General features: G+C 32.2%; 1 protein-coding gene across 2 annotated transcripts in view; it reads right to left on the bottom strand.

The window, feature by feature from the left end:
- The window catches only part of LOC118203919 (uncharacterized), a 98,769-nt gene that overhangs the window by 48,459 nt on the left and 26,875 nt on the right, over positions 1–23,435 (bottom strand). The window contains exon 1 of one of the 2 annotated variants that reach the window (XM_035376226.2): positions 19,233–19,384. The exons of the other annotated variant lie outside the window; for it this stretch is intronic. The gene's annotated coding sequence lies outside the window, so the exon portion shown is untranslated. Of the gene's footprint in view, positions 1–19,232; positions 19,385–23,435 lie in introns of those variants that run through there. 2 annotated transcript variants of the gene reach the window in all.

Here is a 23,435-nt window from a genome sequence, read left to right as displayed (position 1 = left end):
ACGTTTTGTTTCGCATTTTCAACATATTTTTTAAATACTCTTCGTATTGTTTCCTTACAAAAAAGAGAACACCAGAGATGTCTGATGATCAGAAACGTCTGAATGTAGATTTGTTATGTATTCTAAATCAGTTATCAAAATTTATATCAGACATATTGCCAAATTCATCCTGAATTCAAAAATGTCAGTTATCAAAATACATTTTCCATTTGGAAATAATAGCTTTAGTTTTCCTGGAGGATAGACATTTTATAATATAACAAATATTTATTTTTTAGTACTCATAAGACTTCGTTTATTTATCATATAACCTACCATATTCTCTACATCAAACCTTCTTGCAGCCAAATTTATTATTACAAATTATAAAAATTTTTAATTTGCATGAAAATGAAATTTTGCAAAATTTGATTAATGTTGGGTAGATTGGTTTGATTTATTTGATTATGGCAGCGCACACGAGGGATATCCGTCTAAGGGGAAGGATACCTTCGCAGAGGACTTTCTAAAGGAAACTGGCTCATATCCACGTCACACATGGGAAAAAAACCAGAAAACATTCGTGCAGCCAGCCCGTTCGCCTAGAACAGGCCGAACCATCAATGTTGGTAATAAATTTTTATCAAAGTATGGATCTAAAAATATTGAGAAGACTTTTTATCTATATCTTTAAGTTCAAATTTCTTTAATTTTGGAATATAGTAATTTTTCTGGAGGGAGAGGGGAAGGACAGTAATAAATTATGACATTAATTATACCAATTATACCAGTTAATGAAATGATAAATTTAATTTTTAATTATGCAAATTCAACAAATTATATTGAAGGAGATTTTTATGCTCTGCCACTAATTACTTTGCTTATATTATAAAATTACAACAACGTTTTGATTTCATTATCTATAATTGTTTAAAGTACAAACTTTAAAGAATAAAGTATAAACATTAAACAACTATGGCGTCATGATTTATCATTCGTCCTTCATCCTTGCTGTGTTATTATAATACAAAATGAAAGTAATGGGTTACATGGACCATAAGTTCGAGACGTTTCTTTGAAACGCATGAGAAAAACCTGAAAATTATTTCAAAAATTAAATTTAAAAGATAATTTTTCTTTAAATTAACTGCCAGAAATTTCAACGACTGCGCTATGATATATCTACTAAAGGCACAGTTCTTTAATTTGCAGTTTGAAATACTGCACACATACCTGAAAAAAATTCTAAAATATAGCAGGCGGGGGGGGGGAGAAAAGGAAAGGGCGCATTGTCAGAAGCATTAAAAATACAAAAATTGAAACGTTATATTTACCTAAGTTATAGACAAAATCTACCTAAAATTTACATCATTACATAGCGCAGTCGTCGTAATTTCAGGCAGTTAATAATATAACAAATATTTATTTTTCAGTACTCATAAGACTTCGTTTATTTATCATATAACCTACCATATTCTCTACATCAAACCTTCTTGCAGCCAAATTTATTATTACAAATTAAATTTTATTAATTATTATTATTACAAAAATTAAATTTAAAACATAATAAGAAAAAATATGTTTTAAATTTAATTTTTGAAATAATTTTCAGGTTTTTCTCATGCGTTTCAAAGAAACGTCTCGAACTTATGGTCCATGTCACCCATTACTTTCATTTTGTATTATAATAACACAGCAAGGATGAAGGACGAATGATAAATCATGACGCCATAGTTGTTTAATGTTTATACTTTATTCTTTAAAGAATAATAGATAACAATTATAGATAATGAAATCAAAACGTTGTTATAATTTTATAATATAAGCAAAGTAATTAGTGGCAGAGCATAAAAATCTCCTTCAATATAATTTGTTGAGTTTGCATAATTAAAAATTAAATTTATCATTCCATTAACTGATATGATAATTAATGTAATAATTTATTACTGTCCTTCCTCTCTCCCTCCAGAAAAATTACTATATTCCAAAATTAAAGAAATTTGAACTTAAAGATATAGATAAAAATATCTTTTCAAGAATTTTAGTTCCATACTTTGATAAAAATTGACAAAATCAAGATATTCAAATACTTTTATATAATTTATTATTATTCGTTCGTTTTGCATTCAATGAAAGTAAAAACTAGAAAATTGAAACCAGAGAATGCATTCCGTAATATATTGAAAAATACTTCAATTTAAAACCTGCCCGTTTTACATCAAAGTAACATTCTTCGTGAACATAAGTCAATTATTTAGAGATAAATTTTCTAAACTCAAAATTATAATTTGGAAAAAAGTTAAATTAACCCCTACTTTTATTTAAAATTTAAAAAAAAATTTGTTTGTAAACAAATCACTTAACTGGAAAGAAATAATATTTTTGCTTCTACTTAAGGCAACAAGAACTCGCCTACAATTAACTCAACTGAGAAACATGTGTATGCTTTATCAGTGCATAGTAAGCAAGTAAAATGAGGTCCCAAAATTAAACGACGCAACCAGCTGTGAGAAGAAATCAAATTGAAAGTGAGAGCTGTATGAATCTGATACATTCGTCCTTCGTCTATATCAGCGGACCGGAGTAAATTCTTGCTTAATTGCATATCCTGATCCGAGCTATTCAAAAGAAACTGTTTTGAATGGCGTTTTTGGAGCAAGTCCTCGTATTTCTGATCAAAACCAAATTAACAAAGAGCAAAAATAACAAATTAAATGCTTCGAAGCTTCACAAGGACGCATTGTTAACACGTCAGAAGAAATTGTTAAATATTTAAAATGATTTAAAACCTTTAACCTTCACGCCACGTAAATATGTGAAGGGTTTACGGAGTTTAAAGCGTACAACAGAAAATCACCACTGATTTTACTGAGAAGTTTTTTAAGTACATAAATATATTGCAAAGGGGGTTGTTTAAAAGTAGATTAATAAGTATTTATTTGAATGAGGAAATAGGCAGAAAATGCTAAAAGCAGTAGTTAAATATTGAAGATGTATAAAACAATGAACATCAGTATAGCTTACATTAGCTTACGGACAAAAACTGAACAGAAAATAAAAACAATTTGCTGTTATAAAAAATTTTATAGAGGCAAACTCAGGGCTAAACTTCTTTTCGGAAGTGTGAGCGGAAAGTATTTTGATTTAAAATTGTCCATTTTATAATACTATATTTATAAAAAAACTCTGAACCTAAACTAAATTTAATTCCGAGATCTGATAAATTAAAAATCAAATTCTGTAACCGAGTTACATAATATACATAACATTAAGTTAAATTATGTTATTTTAAAGCGGTTAGAATAAATGGAAAAAGTCACTTTCATGTGTTCCGTGCAATGAAAATAAAGACATGACACGTCACGTTATGACGTCACGGACTTATCATGCCATAGGCAGACTTCTGGTTGGTTTTGTATGCATTCTAAACGGCGTTGTCCCTAATGTTAGCTATACATCATTGAACATATATAAGTCTCCCATTCTAACTTTAATACAATTAATTTACACAACTAATTTTCTACTTAGTATATAGAAAAATCGCAAGGACTGCAAATAACTATTTCAAATTTAATAAAATTTAGGTACATTTTTTTACAATGGCGGACACTTGTTTATAACGGCATTGCCCATTACTAAGGCCAGAAATGGTGGCCATTTTATTGTGGAGCCGCCTAATAGGCGGCCACCATTACCTCCTCTGAAGGAAAAGACAATTTTATATCCATGTTTTCTCCAGGATTCGAACTCGGGCCCTTTGGTATAACAGCCAGGCTCCCCTAACCATTATACCGTCTGAGCAGCACATCTAGGTACATGAAAATGTGTAAATGATAACTATAAGATAAATGCATATATGGTATAACCAGGAGGACAAGTGAAAGTTTCAAAGGTATTTTATGCAAACTATGCCTAAAGACGCTTTTCTGAGCCCGAGAAAGTTGGTATTTGCTCTCAAAGTGAATGTAGTTTCATTTAACAATATATTTAAAGTCTTATTCGAAAGCTGTATGGCGGACATGATAAGTCGTGGACACATGTTGTTGACATGTTCTACAAGGTAGATGGCAAAAGTTGCACCAGCATTATTTTAGCAAAGAACTCAAAGATTTATGTATACAGAACTCCCAACTTACTTAATTAAACTTGGTTCCTTGTGAGACTGTCAATCATCTTATCGGCACGTCTAATAAAATAACTAACTCAGAATAAGCTTTGGAAATCCTTTTGTGCTAGACCTTTAAATTTAACAGCTCATGCTTACAATACAATGTCTACTGCTTGCGGATTTCAGCTACAGAAAATGTAAAGCAAAACTTAAAGCATCTACCTTTTAGAACATCTTTTGCCATCTACCTTGTAGAACATGTCAACAACATGTGTCCACGACTTATCATGGCCGCCATACAGCGTTCGGATAAGACTTCGAATATATATTTTTAAATAAAATTACACTGACTTTGAGAGTAAATACCAACTTTCTCAGGCTTAAGGTTGAAATTCACAGAACAAGTCATATCAAGCTTTGACTCAGGATTCTACAAGTGTGAGCAAACTCGGCTGGCAAAAGTCTAACACCGGTCTAAAGTAATTCTCAGGCGAGAAAGTAGGATGGAGATCAGCATCATTGCCAAAGCTTTGACTTCAAGAATACCATTTTTATATACTCATAGCTAATTTGCAACCTGAGGAGAGGAAGTAGTAGTGTAGTAGTAAGAGTAGTAACAAAAATAGAAGTGACAGTATAAAATAATAATAATAATAAAATAAGGGGTTAATTAACATACACCTTATGTGTTTACCATTAAATTGCATCAGACATTAACCTCAGGGTTATCTATCCTCATATCCTACAAACTTTAACAGAATAAAAATAAATACAGTGATACCTCGGTACACGTCATTAACACTTTCAAGATCCTTGGGAACCAGAAAATGAACTTTTAATAAAAAGGAGAAAGTAAAAAATAAAGAGCAACCAATTAATCCGCTCTTATAAAAATCCTATTGTTATTAATATAACACTTTTTAATGCTAAAATACAAATGCAGTGGGTGAAATATAATCTGTATATAAATGAAGCACTGCACATGATACTGTGCGTAAATGTTTTTCTACTATTTAGATAAGAGCTATTTCTAAACAAGATCTAACGCCTCCGATCATTTTTTGGTAGTCGACTTCACTCTTCTCACAATTTTAGCTTAAAGTCGGTGAACACTGGTAGTTCCGACCTGGGCTCGATACCAGGCGAACGAGCTGGTCATTTTCGTAGTTTTTCCCCCCTGTGTAACGTGTATTAAAGCCAATTTCTCTTAGAAAGTTCTCCAAGAAGGCATCCGTCCCCTTAGGCAGGTAGCCCTGTTGTGCTTTGCCATAATCTCAATAAGCTAACTTACTAACTCACAACGTTAACCGATTTAATAACGTCTTTGTATATTTCACAATTGTAGACACTATCGCACTCGGTGTATACGGTATGTATTGCCAAGTCCAGATACGTATACCATCTACCATCTTCGTACTTTTCAACAGACCCTTTTTTGCACCTCCATTATGATTCTAAGAGTTTTCTTCGTTACTTGATTTTTCTCATTAACTTTCCTAAAACTCATTGTTTAGGAATTTATAAAAGAATTACGTGAAAAATATAGAATCACTTGAAAATTCAGCGTTATGCCGTGGGTTGTTTATTCAACAGTAGCAACAGGCGTAGTGACGCTCATGGGAAGTGGTAAAAGAGGTAAACAACTATAGACCGCTCTGACGTAAAATAACTAACCTCAAGTCATGTTTCAAACAAATGTCGCATACAAACAAAAATGGTCGTGTCCAAACAGGTTGGACCAAGTTGGCCGAATTTCAAAGAGGATGCATACCAAGATACCACTGTAATTCTAAAAGAAGAAAGTAAATCTAGAAGGTAAAAAATAAGCAATTTCATTCAAAAATGAAGCGTAAATTAGATTCTTTTTGTGGATAGCCTCAGTTATCATAAAAAAAAAAGAATTTTTTTTTTTTTTTTTAAATTTCAGTTGGCCAACAACAGCAGTCTGCCACCTTCAAACATATTTGTCGTACTTTACCAGGCTTCGCAAATATATATAAATAAATCTCAAATTCAAATAATATGAATGAGAATTTTTAGTACTACTACTTGAGCTGATATAGTGTAGTATCTCAAAAATCGTTCATTTAATTTATCACACATAAAGAAATTACATGGCTCTCACACAACAACTAATACGGAAACTATCCACCGCAGCCCCAGGCGATGAGGTGAATATGTTGCCACCTTTTCCAAGGTTATTCTCCGAGTATAGCTGTTTCTTTCCGCCCGTGAAATAAACGAGTGCGGCGGGAAATCATTTTACGTAGCCTTCAACTACAGTTGCATTCTGCTAAGTTAATGACAGCAGGCAGGCGAAATATTCTTATTGTTCAGATATAACAACAGGTGACTAAACAAAGATGAAGTTATCGTTATTTCAGTGGAAGTCATTAAGAACATTTTTAATAAATAATTTTGAATCATAATGACTTGAAAAAATGAGGAACCTGTATTAAATTTGTAACTTATTGTTCGTTCTCCCGCAGATTCAAAGGTCGAGCGGTTGATTTCAGCAGACAGTGAAATTTCTGTTACGGTTGTGGGATATTTTACTTGAAATTTAATTTTTAAACTTCACGCATTCTCGAGACAATGTGATTGACCTAAGAAAAACGAGGTCAATAGTAGTGAGAAGACAAATAAATACAGCGAGGTTATTATGAGCAAGGTTAAGCTACACCCATTAAGCACAAAATATTCAAAAATCAACAAATCTAGAATTTCTACAGAATATTTATATGGTAAAATTGCCTTAGAGAACATAAGAGATGCTTAATTAAATATAGTTCTTTTTTAAATATGATAAGATTTGATTAAAAGTTTATGTTTATGACTATTCTGGATCGTGGGCTCAGTATATTTTGAAGAAACTACCGCTGATGTCAAGGCAGTTGTCTTAGCAGCGAGTTGTGTTAAAAATGCCATTCTAGCAGAACGAAGATCATATGTTTGCCCTTATTTCAAGGCACTAATTCGTTACCTGATTCAAGACTTGTTAGTCTCTTTCTGTTTGATATCTATTTGGGAGAACGAATAATCTGTTGGAGTGGATTAAAAAATTTTTATAAATTTCTGATGACCGCCTTCAGAAGGCGAAATAAGAAAAAATGGAATTCCAAGAAAATGCATCTGTGTTATTAAGAGAATATAATCTGCGCCAGAGCTTAAGATGTCGGACGTGTACTTAATGTTTCCCTCTGAGGAATAGAGTGCAGAATGGAATGATACATGGATTTGGGCTGTTGAACACTGAGAAGTTGATATTGATTTTGTAAATGTAATTTTGGATTGGTTTCTGCTTTGAGATCTCAATAAATAGATATAAGTTTGAGATGAAGCAGAATGCGTTGATAATTTCCCGGAGAGCTTTGTGTTGCATAACTTGGATTTGCTTTAACTTGGTCCTGGCTGTATGCCCTCCAAATTATGGTAGAAATTCAGATTAAAATGGTGCAATATAACCTATTTATACGGCACTGGCTTAGTGGAACTAAGATACTTTTCAGCGGATCGAAAGATGAAAATATAACACAATCTTATCTATTCTCGATTATAAGCAGATCTCCAGTTCAAGGATTCAAGCTTGTGTTTCATGGTCCAAGTGACCTGAAGAAGCAGATTCTTGACTAGGAGATCATTCTTACATGGAGGTTACCAGGAAGTTCAGCCATAATTACACTTCGCAGCCGCTCAAATTTATGCATGACATACAGGCTATAATTTATTGACACCGGATAAAGATATGTTTCAAATTACACAGAATAAAAGATTGGAAAAAAAGGACTGACGGAATTTTATCTAGTATCTCAACTTTATATTAATATATTTCAACACGAGTACCATTAGTTGTTCGGAGAATAGCAAGTCTGTTCTCGATTCCCATCTAGACGTTATTAAGCATTTGCTGAGTCACAGTTTCTTTTTCTCCGATGATTCGATTTTTTAATTCTTCCGGTGCTGCGAATCTCTGCAGCATAAACTCGGTTCTGCGGGTATCCCCAGAAAAAAGGAATTGAGTAGTGTGACGTCCAGAGAACAGGGCGACCATGAAACTGATCCAGTTTGACAATCCAATGATTTGGGAATGTTTCATTAAGGAAATCACGTACATGTGCAGCCTAATAACAGGGGTATGATCTTCTGAAAAAAACTGATCATCATTACTGATATCCTTATGAATGGCTATAGAAAATACCTTACGAATGACTCGATCCTATTTTTATTTTATAAAATAAGAAATGTATTCAAATAGTTAAAAACGATATCAAGATTTAATTCCTTTTTGATGCAGTTTGTTTCAAAACAACTTATTTTTCTCATTTACAGAAGGTGTTTTCAAATTTTTAGAACGGTTTCTGGGTCGTTTAATTAACTTTTAAAATATAAAGAGTATTTTTTTTTAAATGTTCGATCTGATAGCTTTTTTTGTGGTTCTTTTCGAAATATGACTTGCTGCTTTGTGTTGAAAACGTTTCACTCTTTGAAAGTCATTAGGATAAAGAAATGAAATTTCCTCTTTAAATATCAGATGTAAAAATTTTTCTTGTTTCTTGGCACTTATCATGTATTTCACAATATTTTTGAAATACGGATTACGAATATTTCTCTGAGAGCTCAGAAACATATTCTTAAATTCACAGCTTGTTTACATGCTACAAAAGTGAAAGACGATATCTGTCATTTTAATTAATAAGCAGTTGTCAGAAATTTTTATTCCAAAATATTTTTTTTTAATTCTTTATCTAAATCGTTCTAAAAATAGGTAAACATCCTTTGTAGTTTACTGAAACCAGCGTTCTATTTTCTATATACGTAGCACTGTTTCGAAAGGTTTTTTATTTATTTATTTATTTATTTATTTATTTATTTATTATTTTTTTATTTTTAGTCCAAAGGGATTTGAATCCCGAAGGACTATTAGTTTCGTTTTGGCATTTTGCGTCGGACTCATAAATGTCGGTTCACTTTTCAAACTGTTGCCACAAAAGTCCTGCATTATATTTGAAGAAATTAAATAATGAAAAATCTGCATAAATGTATGTATATTTCTCGTATTGTGATAAAACAACGGTACATAGAGTCATCGAATTTTGAATAACGTAATCCTCCAACGAATATGAGCATATGGAAGACCAAATTTGAAATTTGAAATTTGTTTTATGATCGATTTCCTATTTTTTAAAACTTTGACGAATTTTTGATTAACAAACTCAAGGATTTCAAAGCGAGCAATGGCAACGTTGTGCAGAAAAAACATTTTTATCTCCAGCGCGTGAGTCTCTGTATCGGAAATTCTAAAGATATGCTCGTTTTAAAACTATTTTGCGATATTGCTGTTGCACTGGATCTTATGGTTTAAGTGCGAGGAACATGATATTTAATAAAGAAAGGTAACACACAAAATGTTAAAAAACGCCCCTTTGGACGTAATTTAAAATCTGAAACATTTCAGATTTTTTTTTTTTTTTTTTTCTTATTTTTGTATGATGTTTTCAGTAACCCCTTAACTGAGTGAAAACAAAACTGAGTTTAACAAAATATGGCAAACTGTCGAAGACATGCTGTCAGTAATTTCAAGAATATCTTTCCTATCCAAGATTATTTCGCTTTCAAAGTTCCTTTTATGCAAATCGTCAGAAGAATTTATTATTCTGAAAAATATAGTAAACACCCTTACATACATTATGCACGTAGTAATGATAAATAACGGCTTGACATTTCCCCACGTGACATCCAGAGCTTGCCTTGGCCTTGAAATGCACTAACAATGTTTTTCAAGATTTCTTTTCCAACTATTTTGCATAGTCTCAGATTACGGCTCGGACTAGAATTTTTTTTAAGTTCGTTATCAGTTGTCTACCTTGAGGAAGGACAGAAATTCGCCCTCTTATGATTTTCGGGCAGTGTAAATTAAAGTCAATATAAAAAGGAAATTTAAAAATTATGTCTGCAAAATGCAGCGAGCGAATGGGTATTCTTTGAATAACCTTGGTACAAGTCAGTGCTGTGTGAACTCTAGTGTAGAACTCCAGTCATCAGCATAGTCATCAAATAACTTTTGTATTTTTAAGGAACGCCAATCTTTAAAATAATAGCCTTGACCATTTTTCATACTTTATGTAAACAGCATTTGTAATTACAGTATATAGGATACCTAGATATTATATACAATACATAAGAAAAGTATATAATAATTCTCATACTTCATACTTTGCCTAAAAAAGCCAGGCATTCTATAAAATGCCTAGGTATTCTATAGAATGCTGGAGTTTCATACATTTTACCGGTTATATATAACTTTAAGATTAAACTGAAAGTGCTTTCTGAAACAAGTGCTTTCTGCTGCAAAGGTATTTAGTTAAGTAAGAATGCTCACTTTTCTGACGTAGTCAGACCAAGCCCATGAAATTCATCGTGGCAAGGAGAGCAAGATTATCGCTGTCGTTGGTAACAGCCTTGAGCACCATTCAGGTGACAATGCGATTTAGTTCAGTTCTTCCCCCAATTCTAATGGAGAGCACCCCGGGGGCGGAGGGTCCTAGGGTCTCCCACCCCTCTCCCCTTCCACCAAACCACACGAGAGGACTTTCTGCTTCCCGCATGTAAATGTATAGTGTCTGTGCGGCATGGCGGCACTTGCCACACAGACACTATACATTTACAACCCCCCATGCCTTCTCCGAGATTCGAACCCGGACCCTTTGGCACGCAGTCAGCGACGCTAACCACTATACCGGCTTGGTGGCGGTATTTAGTTATAAGGTATGCAAATAAGTTAAACATGAACCAGTCATAAAAGAAGACATATTCGATGCCATGCACGTACTGTGATTAAACATAAAATTGTAAGTGTGAAAGTGGAAGACTGTTTTTAACTACATCTAAAGGATATTACTTAAATAAAGGTCAGTGGTGAACGTAACCTCGAACAGAGTCAAACACACATCTCCAAAGAGCTGAATATTCATAGAGTATGAGCATAGTCTGAAGAATGTGAAACCACTTTTAAAGCATGAAAACAGCTAGTCGCCATGCTGGTCAAAGTACTTTAAAGTAACTGGAATATATAAAGACCATTATTTTGAAATTGATAGCATGAGGAAACCTGTTCACAACCACTAGGCAATTAACCTATCTAGAACCTTTCAGGAGCCGCTGATATTCGAATAACCGGAATTACTGCTTATATGGATTTTGTGTGACAAATTCACAGGTATCCATTCAGAACTCTAGGTCTTCCAAAGGAGAGGATTTATATCAGTTGTTGTCATCATCATCAATAAAGCGAAAATGTTTGGAACTGGAATACTTTTCACGGATGACTCCAGCTTCAGTTTAAATAATGATTCAAGGCATACTTTCATCTAGAGAGGGCCTAGACAACCTAAATATCCATCGCATACTCTCGAAAGATACATTTAGTGACGCTAGCTGCCATACTGACGTGTCCGGATTCGAGCCCCGGAGAAGGCATGGATGTTTGTAAATGTGTAGTATCTGTGCATGGGGACACTTTAAACTCTGGTGAGCAAGACGTTCGATCGAGTACTTTGACAGCTGAGGAAGAAAGGTGGAAGATCTTCAGATCTGTCCTTCTGAGGCGCTCTCTATCAAAACTGGGACTTCTTTCTGTTCTGTCCCGTTTTCCTTAATGGAGATATACTTATCTGTGAGGATGGCAAGAAACCACTGCACCAGTTTATATCTATGGCAAAGGTTTTGAAATCGCGCGTAGTTTCACAATTGAAGTGATGTTTCCACAATGGGCATGGTGATGAGGTTTACATGAGTAGTTCCTGAAATAAAACTCTTTAAGGATATTCTGGCTAGGATGTTTTAGTCGGTTAGTAGCAGTGTGCCAGTTCCTTCCTCCGAATTTCTCGCGAGTTATGTTTAGAAGAATGGTTTTTGATCTTAATAGGCCCTAAATTAGTAGCAACGAAAGTTTCTAATGTTTATTTCAATTACTTTTAGTTCTATTTTATAATGCCAATTTCCAATGTTTAATTTTTTACAAATAGTTTTGAATTAAAATGCATAAACACGAAGGTGTCGGGGGACAATTACTCAAGTAATTTACCAATTTTACTGCATAAATTGCTTTTCACTCAAAATTGAATTAACGAAAATGCTTAATCAGAATGAGTTCTTTGGTGCTCTGCATTGGTTCTTGATCCAATTCACGGAAATATTTAGCCTAACTTAAATTTCCAGTTTGGCATCGCCTTATTACTTGAGTAAAGGACGAAAAACCTTCGTATTTATTTCTTAATTATTGTTCATTGAACGGAAATTGGTTTGTTCCCCTTGAAAAGTCAAGCAATTTCTGATCAATGGCAATGATTACTTGCTTTTAATTTAATTTCTTTTTACAATTGAAATTTTGTTATTCATGATTTAATTCAACTCCACGTTAAACATTTTTAACAATATACATTCAAGTTACTTTAAAACAATTTTCGGAATTAAACTGTACTTACTAGCTATGGATTCATTCACTCTTTTTAGATAATTCTATTAAAATTAATCTTAGGAGATAATATAATCAATATTTCTTTAGTAAATAAATTATATATATATATATATATATATATACGTGTGTGATATTGATATGTGTGATATTATATGTGTGATATTATATGTGTGATATTGATATGTGTGATATTATATGTGTGATATTGATATGTGTGATATTATATGTGTGATATTATATGTGTGATATATGTATGATATATATGTGTGTGTGTGTGTGTGTAAAATATAAAAAATACGATGGCTTTGCTCTACGCGAACAGATCTTCAGAACCTCTAATTAACTTTCCGCAATTTCAGGATCTTCCCCCTAGAGTCTAGACCAGTACTTTCGAGAACATTCTGGCATGTTATATAACCGCTACTATAAATGCAGAGTTCGCGCCATTTTTCGTCAGACTGCTTTCTCCTTCTGCTGCTATAAGACCTTTGCTGCCGCTCTTCCCATCTGTCTCCCTTTGTGTGAATAGTATGACGCAGTAAATTTAACGTTAATCCTATTTAGTTTAAATTACTATTGCATATGTAATTTTGGAGAACCTAAAAGAATAATAATCTGCCATTTGAACTGAATAAAGATGTGGAATCAAAATAGTTAACTTCTTTGTCATCTTTAGATGCCAATCTTCTTCATTCCTGTGCCAGACTGCCAAAATATGACATATATTGGTGTGTGTGTGTGTCCTGTAAATGTTTAACATGTTTAACTTGTAAATGTTAACTTTCCTTTAATTTTGAACATTATTATATATAACTGTTCTATGATTACATCTAAGAGTTCTTTTGCTTTTAACAGTAGTTTAATTTGATTTTAATAATTATCTTTTATTATGCTTTAATTTTGAGCACCGGTGCATAAAATTGACTCAATTGTATCTAATAAGAGTGGTGAAGTATAGAGATAAGTGAAGTCAATTACATAATTCACCTATATGAGTTGGTTACATTTCAGTATGAATAGTTTATCTCTCACTTAAGGCAAAGCTATTGTTGCGTGCGTACGGGTTCGTAGTAGATTGAATGCACATAGGTTCCATGATAAGTGAATAAAATTTTATCAAATTAAACACTTCAAAGTTCTGGAACTTTCCACAGAAATACTGGTACAGCTGTTCACAGTATCATAGAGTGCAATCAGTAGTTACACTTCAAATTACTAAGAACGTTAAGCACAACGCAATATAAAGCGCAGCTAAAGAGAAAGCTAACCCGGAAATATCTCAATTCCCTGAACTAACAACTCGCAACAACAATAGCTAAGAAAAGATGCTCCCTCCGGCCTTATATAGTTTTCAGCCGGTCGCCGAGATATTTCTTGTACTTTCTGCTCCTCGAAATTACTGGAAAGCAATATGAGGGTCGAATTACGTTGCAGCTAATATAATAATCAATTACATTTATTCAACTATACGGTGATACAAGGATTGGACCCAAATGTCGCCACGTTTGGCTACTTTTGGCAATTTCTTGCCACATTTGGCAATAAAATAATTCGCCAAAACCGTTGTCAGCTTGGCGATATCTCGCCAAATTACCGAGATACCCATTTACTTAATGTTAAACGGACTTGCCCTGTATTCTTACTTTTCCGGCAAAGCTTTTTAGATTTTTCATTTTATATTACGCAGCAAATATTTCACATATGATTGCACTAAAATCATCTATGTAGGTAAAACATTTGTAACAATATTATGAATGATAAGAGAGTAAGTAGTATATTACACTTGCAAGTTTTTGAAACTTTTATTACAGGGGTCATGGTTTAACTGGCTGCGAAAATCTTCTGAAAAGTTATAGAAAAACCTTCATTGATTTCTGAGTTACTTCTTCCCATTATATGACACCCATTGTATGACACCCCGATCTGAAGAAATAATTCCTTATAAGTGGTGTGGCATAATTTTTTAAAAGCTTTAGAAAGGAGCAGTTTTTTTCTCCCTCTCCGTAAATAAGTTGATTTGAGAAAGTAAATTTAAATCTGCTTAAACAGCGTAAAAATTATTAGCTGTGGGTTTTCTAGAAAAGTGGTGCACAGATTGAGTAGCGGATTTAATGATCGATAAATCTTTCGTAGTTTTGGTGCTATGCATTTAAAAAAAATTCTCAGGAGAAGGAAAATCTCTACGGAAGCTACGGAAACAAAACTGGCTGAAGGTAATTTTTTTAAACTTTACAGGAAACTTAAAATGCATCTCTTATATTCAGATTTAACAAATACGATTTACAGACGTAAAACATATTATAAATTGCCCTTAAAAAGCAAAATTAAATTAATAAAGGAAACATGGTAACTATATTTTGCAGGGAGATAGATTTAGTAGAAAATTTTATAGGTAGCAAGCTCTTACTAGTGTACTCGTATTTACATTAAACACCCGGAAAACCACGTAATAATCAGTTTATACAGAAACGGAAAGAGGAACAACATTGTATGTGTTCAGCTGTCTTAAGGGTCGCTGATAAGCTCCGTTTTATGATGTCTGATAGAAAACTGATCTCGTATTCAATATTTTGTTGGAAACCGGAAGGGATTAAACGCATTTCTAACTTCTAGAAATTAATCAAATTAGTTTTAAAACATTTGTAAAGAAGTACATTTTTCATTTCTATGAAAACTATTTGCTCTTTTGGTTCAAGTATTCATTTTTTGAAAATAAATGAGATTTGTTTAGAGCTTCCAGAGATGCATTAAAATACAAAAAAAAAAAAAAAAAAAAAAAGTTAATGTAATCATTAAAAATTAAAATTACTGTAGATAAAGTACAAGTTGTTGAGTTAAATTAGGTCTTTACGTATTCAAATCATAACTAGGTCATTAAAGTTTTTCATCTACGAAAGGTATGCGATTCACTTGAATGGGTAATACACTATCTGCTAGCTCGCTCTGTTTAATTATCTTTTTATATTTGGCATATATTAAGATATATTTTCGACCCAAAAATACGCATTTTACCTGATAGTAATTTTTAGAATGGAGTAATTATTTCTCTTGATTTTATTTTAATGCTCCACTGAAAATTCTCAAGTTACATACTAAATTTATTCTAGATTTCAGAAAAACGATTCCCCCCCCCATGTGGAATTAAATAAAATCTCGCATAAATAATACAGTCTGTTAATTTAGAATAAATTTATTTCATTTAACTACCTAATTTAAACGTGATTTTAAAATATGAAGCAAAATTGCAGAAGGATCCGAAATAAGCAGAATTTATAATAGATTGTGCGTGTAGAAATGGCGAGATGAGATGTTAAACGAATTCCAGTTAAATTTCCATTTCTGTTAAATGAATTTAGAAAGGGGCACTTTTTTTACATCCGATATTTTGCGAAAACAGCGAATATATAGTGATACACTCTTTCCCTCTCCAAAAGGTAAATGCTTCATTTTTCTTTTGAAAATGATGATTATATTGGGTATTATATTGATGATATATGGTTATGTTGATGGGTATTATATGATAATTATATTGAGCCTACAAGTTCTGGTTTTTTAGCCCAAAGGACTATTAATTTCGTTTTGGAATTTCTCGTCGAAAACATTAAATGTCCGTTTCACTTTTCAAATTGTTGCCACCAAATATTATCGCTCTGTGTTATATTTAAAGAAATTAAATAATGAAGCATCTGCATAAATGTATGTATGTTTCTCGCATGGTGATAAAACGACGGTACCTAGAGCCATCCAAATTTGAATAACGTAATCTCCTGCACCGAATATGGGCATCTAGAAGCCCAAATTTGGAATTTGTTTTATTATCGATTTCATGTTTTGTAACAGTTTAACGAATTTTTGATTAACAAACTCAACGATTTCAAAGCGAGCAATTGCAACACTGTACGAAAAAAATATCTTTTTTATCTCCAGCGCGCGAGACTGTATGTCGGAAATGCTCATTTTAAAATTATTTTGTGATATTGCTGTTGAACTGAATTTTATGGTTTATGTGTGAAGAACTTGATATTTAATAAACAATGGTAACACATAAAGTGTTAAAAAATGTAAAATCAGAAATTTTAAAGATTTTTTCTTTATTCAAGTTTCTATAAAAATAAACAAAAAAGGAATAACAATTCAATTAATAATCTCCGTTGGTCTTAACAACTTCTTCCCAATGTTCGCCAAAATGTTCAGTGCCTCCGACGGTAGAAATAAGAGTTTTTGACTAGCTTAAACCAATTTTGAGCCGTCCTCTGAGGCATCCCTTCTTCGTCATACACTTCATAAATCTCTCGAGCAGCTTTTGTGGCTTTGGCACCCTAATTAAACGCAAACAGCAAAAGGTTTTCGAAAAAGCTTCCTTTTTTGGGGGGGGGAAGAGGCGCATATGTGTGTCATTTTGACACTTCGTTTTAATGACATGAAAAGAACAAAAAATATTAATCATAAAAGAATTAAACTCAGTGTTTTTAAAGCATATAATTCTCTACTGAATAACATAGAACACATTGCCAAAACATTTTATTTTTTGCGCAAACACTCACTTAAAAAAAAGCCTGAACATCGGGGCCAACCCAATATATTATCTTCCAAATGGTATGTTTGATATGTGGTCTTCAGTTTCAGATAGCAATTTGAAGACGCAAAAAACAATCTCAGAATGCGTTACCAGTCCGGTTATCTCGGTATAATCTAGACATAATAGGCTGCAATGAAAGTGGTCGATTTAATTACGGATAACTAATCTACTTATAGTACCGAAAAAGGAAGTATCTCGGGAAAATGTATGAGAAATTGCAAACGTGTAGGGTTTTTCTATGTATAGAAGTTTATTTCAATATCCTGTAGACCCTACTAAACTGCAAAGCCAATTATCACTTTAGTCTGAAGCAAATAACTAAGTCGTAAAAGAGTTAAGCATTATATTTAACTCTTTAAATGAACAGAAAGTATTACTTGTGCTACGGATGAAAAGCCGCTATTTTCGTGTATTTAAAACAACATAAGAAGTTAAATTGAAATATAGGCAACGTAGTCTGAGAATACACACAAAATTGTCTATTTAAGCTGCCTCAAGATAATTAATGGCGCGTATTTTAAACGACAGCTAGCAAGATGCTAAAGCTGAAATAACTTTGACAGAGCTTACGAAAGTACGTAACTACAAGGCGAGGCTATAAAAAGCTGTAAATCTAAAAAACCTATCCGCGAAACCCTGGAGTTCCATGAAAAAGGGTTCCGCATAGAAATAAAAATTCGAAAAGAAAATGATAAAGCACTCCACAGTAGCTGACTAGCGTTTATTAACTAAAAAGTACGAGTATAACGATACACTTAGTTGCAGATTGGTTTTAAAACTTAACATGTGGTCGCCATATGTAAATGAGAATGAAAAACTTAACAGTTTTCTAAAGGGAAATGAGTTGAATTTAGACGACAGTGTTTATAGTTATACAATGGAGTATCTTTTCAACTGAAGAAAAATATAGAAGAATATTCCCCAGAAGAAAAAACAAAGCATGATTGGATTTTAAAAAAATGTTCGTGTAGTATAATATATCAGAAGGTTTAACAATGAAGGAAACAAAAACACTTACTGATAGATTAACAGATTCGACGCTAAAATCTAAATTTAAGTAAGAGCAGCTTCTAAATTTTTGGTTCTAGATTCATGCAGAATATCTAGAACTTTCTTTTAAAGTTATAAATAATTGAACGCCATTCGTAACAATACATTTAAGTGAAAGATTTTTCTTCATCTTATTTGGCAACAAAAACAAAACAAGGAAACAAATAGAATATGAAATGCAACTATAGATAAATTTGCGCAAAAAAAAAAAAAAAAAAAAAAAAAAAAAAAAAAAAAAATGCAAGCACACTCATGTCACATATAATGCAAGAGTAAGTGACATCTGTAGTATAAGTTAATGCTGTTAATGAGTAAGTTACATTAATATTATGCTAAAATGCTTCAATAACATGTACAATACTTTAATTGTCTGTACATAAGATATCTATATTAATTTACTTTAAATATATTTTTCTAAGGATGGGATGGAGTTCCCGAAAAAAAAAAGCTTATAGCTGTAAGGATTCTGCAAGTCAGCAAAGTTTGAAGACCGCTGATCTAATACATTCAAACCATTGGCATAAATGCAACAACTAATTTGTATTCTGGTGAGGGCTACGGAAAGGAGACATAAATGTAAAAATCATAACAACTAGTTAATTAACATAAAATCCTACAAACTTTGATATGTTACCAGCCAAAGAACATGTTCAAGAAATATAAAAAACTATATTCTTTATTCTAACCTCTAGAAATATTACAATCGTTATTACTTTATAAATAGATTTGTACCATACCAAGCTTTTCACTTCAAGAAATATTCATATAATCTTGAACTACAATACGTGTTTTCTCACTAAATGCATATACCAGAATTTATGATAATATAATTGAAATTCTACAGTTCAGATTAGACAATGATAACCAAATTAATAGCATTCGAAAATAGAAAATTCAACGATTTAAACAAACCACAGGTTGCATTCTATTTTGAGGTTTGATTTTTTTTTCGCTTAAGCACTATACTAGTATGTTATGAACAGAGAATGTACAGTAATATTACTTAGAAATGTGAAAAATAATATAAAAAGTAACAGTACCTTCTGCATGCGAAAGTCGCAGTTGCTAGTGTTGACGCGTTTAAAACACTACAAATGCCTTCGCAGTCTCAAACATTATGCGTTTTTAAAGGCTCTGAAGTGAGACGAGATAAGAATTGAATTCATTGCGATGACAGAAGACGATAATGTGAAATGACGTCACGTAGCAAACAACTAAGAAGCTACTATCCTGGTTCCAAGAGTTTGTATACAAAACGATAACGCGTTTGTAAAACGGAAAAACCTGCAATAAATTAGCAGGAGGATGAAGCCACTCAACATTGACTCAAAATTAAACAATTAAGATTTCCTTCATAACATCCAAAAAGATATTATTTGCTGTTTGGATAAAGAAATAACGTATCTAGGAAAAGGTGCAGTAATATCACGAAGTATATTTCTTTTGTTTCGGACTTATAAGCGCTAACGTATAGCTACCAATAACACCGTAGCACTAACGGAAATTTCTGGTAGAATTACGTAGCATAGAATTGTCAACGACCATTTTGCAAGTTTTGAGGATAAGCTATTTTACTTTGATCAAATTCCTGAATCATATGTTTAGTAGACAAAGAAATATTTCTCTAAAGTTTTATTTAGAAGCTGCTTCAAGAATTTTGCGCTTTGCGCAGTAGACTAAAACTCAAATTGCACGCAGGCTCAGGCTGCATGCGGGATCTAAAAACAGCCGATAGGCCTAAACCTTTAAAAAATGAAAAATCTTATTATCAAAATAAAAATATATTTTAAATAAATTTTAACTCATTCTACATTAAATTCACTAAATTTTTAAAAGACATACATAAACAATACTAATAATATCGTATAAGAAAAAAGTTCGAATTCATATTTATTTTATATTCGGTCTCTGCAAGACATTTTTGTTGATTACGCTTAGTAAATTGAGATACTGTATTGACAGCAAAATACTGAATATTTAGAGTAGCATGTCTTTCAAATAATTCTTACATATTTAATTAATTATTAAGTAGTTTACTTTCGTTTAAATTAAAAATCTGATGGAGACACCACGACTTCGTTGTACAGCCTATTAAATTATGCTCACATTTTTGCTGCATTTCATTTAAACTTATTTCCCCAAATTTCATTAGAGATATATTTCCCATTCAATCAATTCAGTTTTCACTTCGGCGGCAAGGAAAAAATACATAAAAACTCAAAACATTTTCGTTAAAAATTGTAAAATACAGAAAAACACAAAACACCAAATAAAGTTTAAAAAAACAATTTTTAGAATAAAAATTAGAGTTTCTATCCAGAAATTCGGTCGGCGTGCAAGAAGGCAGATTTTTCGGTGCACAAAACTGAAAATTTGTTTTTGGTCCCACTCGGCAAAAATGTTGGTGCAACAGCTGACTTAACTGACTGTTCTAGTAAGAGTTGCAAATATAAACAAACGGCTTCTTCGTTTAGCTTAGTAGCACTTTAACAGCTTTTAAACTGTTGATAATTATACAACTATTGCATGCAGATTAATTAAAGGCATAAAAAACTTAACCGGAATATAAGAACAACATAATTCAATCACTTTTAAAGCCAAAAAAAGTGCACAATTTATCAATAGAAATAAAAAAAAGAATAAAATAAAAAACTATGCACATCGAACCAGGTAACAATATTGGTATACATATATAACAAAATGTTTTTATAAAAAATATAATTATTCAAAGTATTTTCGCGCAATGTGCTGCTGAAAATTGACCATTAAGTTTGTAAGTAATATACCATTACCAGAAAAAAAAAAAAAAAATAAAGAACAGGAATTCCATTGGATCTGATGAAACATTATCAAGAGGAGGATACATCAGACCCTATTACAATCCCCTTCCCCCTTGAAAACCTTTGCATTGCATTCAAAATTAACTGATGAACTATTCTACAGTTTTTTAAATATAAAAGTTCACCCAAAAATTTTGAAGTCCTTCTCGACGCAAAGGAAAATTCAACGTCAAATCAATAAAATTAGATATTTTCACTGGATTTAAAATTGAAAGAAATAAGAAAATAATTATTCAAACTTGAGATTTTCTTAATTTGGATGTGTTTACTATTTTTCACTACCGGATTCTTACCTTGTCCTCTGAGTAAGTTTTAATTCATGTTCTCAGATTATTTTTTATTTTTTCAATTTTAAATTTAGTAAAAATATCTACTTTTATTGGTTTGACGTTGAATTTTCCTTTGCGTTGAGAAGGACTTCAAAATTTTTGGATGAATTTTTGTATTTAAAAAACTGTAGAATAGTTCATCAGTTAATTTTGAATGCAGAAATGCAAAGGTTTAAAGGGGAAAGGGGATTGTAATTGGGTCTGATTTATCCTCCTCTTGATAACGTTACATCAGATCTAACTGAGTTCATCTTCTTTATTTTTTTGGTATTGGTATAATTTTTGAGGTATTTATTATTTTTAGGTTTTAATTCTATGTATTTTTAATTCTCACTTTGTATTTTTTGAATATTTTGAAATTTATTAGCATTGAATTTCACTCTTTTTTGGGTCTTTGTGTAGAATGGGTTCTAAATTTCTTACTTTTTTTTGTATATATATATATGTGTGTGTGTGTTACAGTGTGTGTAATAAAAAGGGGACTTTACAATATTGGTGGCGAAAAATTAGAAAAAGGCATAGTAGCAAATGTTAATGACGTAGAACGTGGATCCATATTGAAGAGGAAGAATTTTGATTGCGTAGAATGCTAGTCCATAATGAATAAGGAAACTTGAGGCAAATTAAATTCCTCTTTTATTTAAATTGGAATTTGTGGCCACAATTCACTTGGTACTCAAATAGTGCCTATTTCCAGAAATTTACATTTTCGAATACTATAGCCTTAGAAAGAAAAGCAGCACCCATGACCTCAATAGCAAGACAGCTAGAAGTATGTAGTCTGCTAAGAGAAAGGTTTTGGTCTAAGTTATTAAAGTTTCAGTTCTCAAAATTCTGAATTTAGTTCTCAATTAGCTACGTCATCAACGTTACGCAAGTTCTGTGCCATAGATTTATCTAGAAATGGCGCTATCTAGAAATGTTGTTATTATTTTTAGAATAAAAAGGAAATCCCAAATTAAAAATAAAGAATTAAGAGACTACTACTAAATTAAATTATAAAAGCTGATTTACATATTTTATCTCATATATATATATATCGTGCTGCCGATTGCAACCAAAAAGGGAGCTGCACAGCTGCATGTTATAGCAGTCCCGTATACAAAATTTCAACGTTCTGAGGCTACTCGTTTTTGAGTTATTCGAGATATATACATACATACATACGTACGTACAGACGTCCCGAAAAAACTGTCTTCTGAGCCCATTTATAATCCAATTATATAATCCATTTGGGGGGAAAAAAGAGTCCTTTATTATGTTCGTATGTACAGATGTCACGCAAAAACATCGTTCAAATGGGTTCCAAAGCGGTCAAAATGGATATTTTCGTTAAAATATGATACCCGGAATGTTTCGTGAGTACAATACTTCCTTTACTTTACACAAAAAAGTAAAAACAATCTCAGTTTGGAAGTAGATTTTTAATAACTCTGTCTCCATTTTGAAGGCGTTCAGATTGTCTTTCTTTTTCAGGAGCAAAAACATTTCTACATATATATATATTTTTCCTCTGAAAACATTTACTGCAAGCTAAGTCTTTTTTAAGCCCTAAAGAGCGTTAACCCGAAAGGGCTTTTAGTCTCGAAATGGGATTTTGCATCGCCGGAGAATCATTTTTCAAACTGTTGTCACCAAATATTATCGCCCTGTGTTATTTTTAAAGAAATTGAGTAATGAAAAATCTGTATGTATGTACGTAGTATGTTCTTCGCATTGTGAAAAAAACGACAGTGCTTAGAGCCATCTAACCTTGAATAACATTTTCCTCCACCGAACGTGTGCACCCGGAAGCCCGAATTTTATATTTCATATTTTGTAAACTTTTAATGAATATTTGATTACCAAATTCAACGATTTGAAAGCGAGCAGTGGCAACACTGTACGGAATAAAACATGTTTATCCTCAGCGAGCGCGCGAGAATGCATATCGGAAATTCTATGCACTGATTTTTAATATTTTCTGAATTTGATGTTGAATTGAATTTTATATGACGTAACTCAGAAAAAAATTATATTTAATAAATGAAGTTAACACACAAAACTAAGGGGAAAAAAGAAAAATAAAGGGGAA

This window comes from Stegodyphus dumicola, chromosome 12 (assembly GCF_044657685.1).
Source record: "Stegodyphus dumicola isolate Sdum_Otavi_A_Nest chromosome 12, ASM4465768v1".
Lineage (NCBI taxonomy): Eukaryota > Metazoa > Arthropoda > Arachnida > Araneae > Eresidae > Stegodyphus > Stegodyphus dumicola.
Note: the sequence above shows the minus strand (reverse complement) of the source record. Positions and strands in the feature narration are given on the sequence as shown.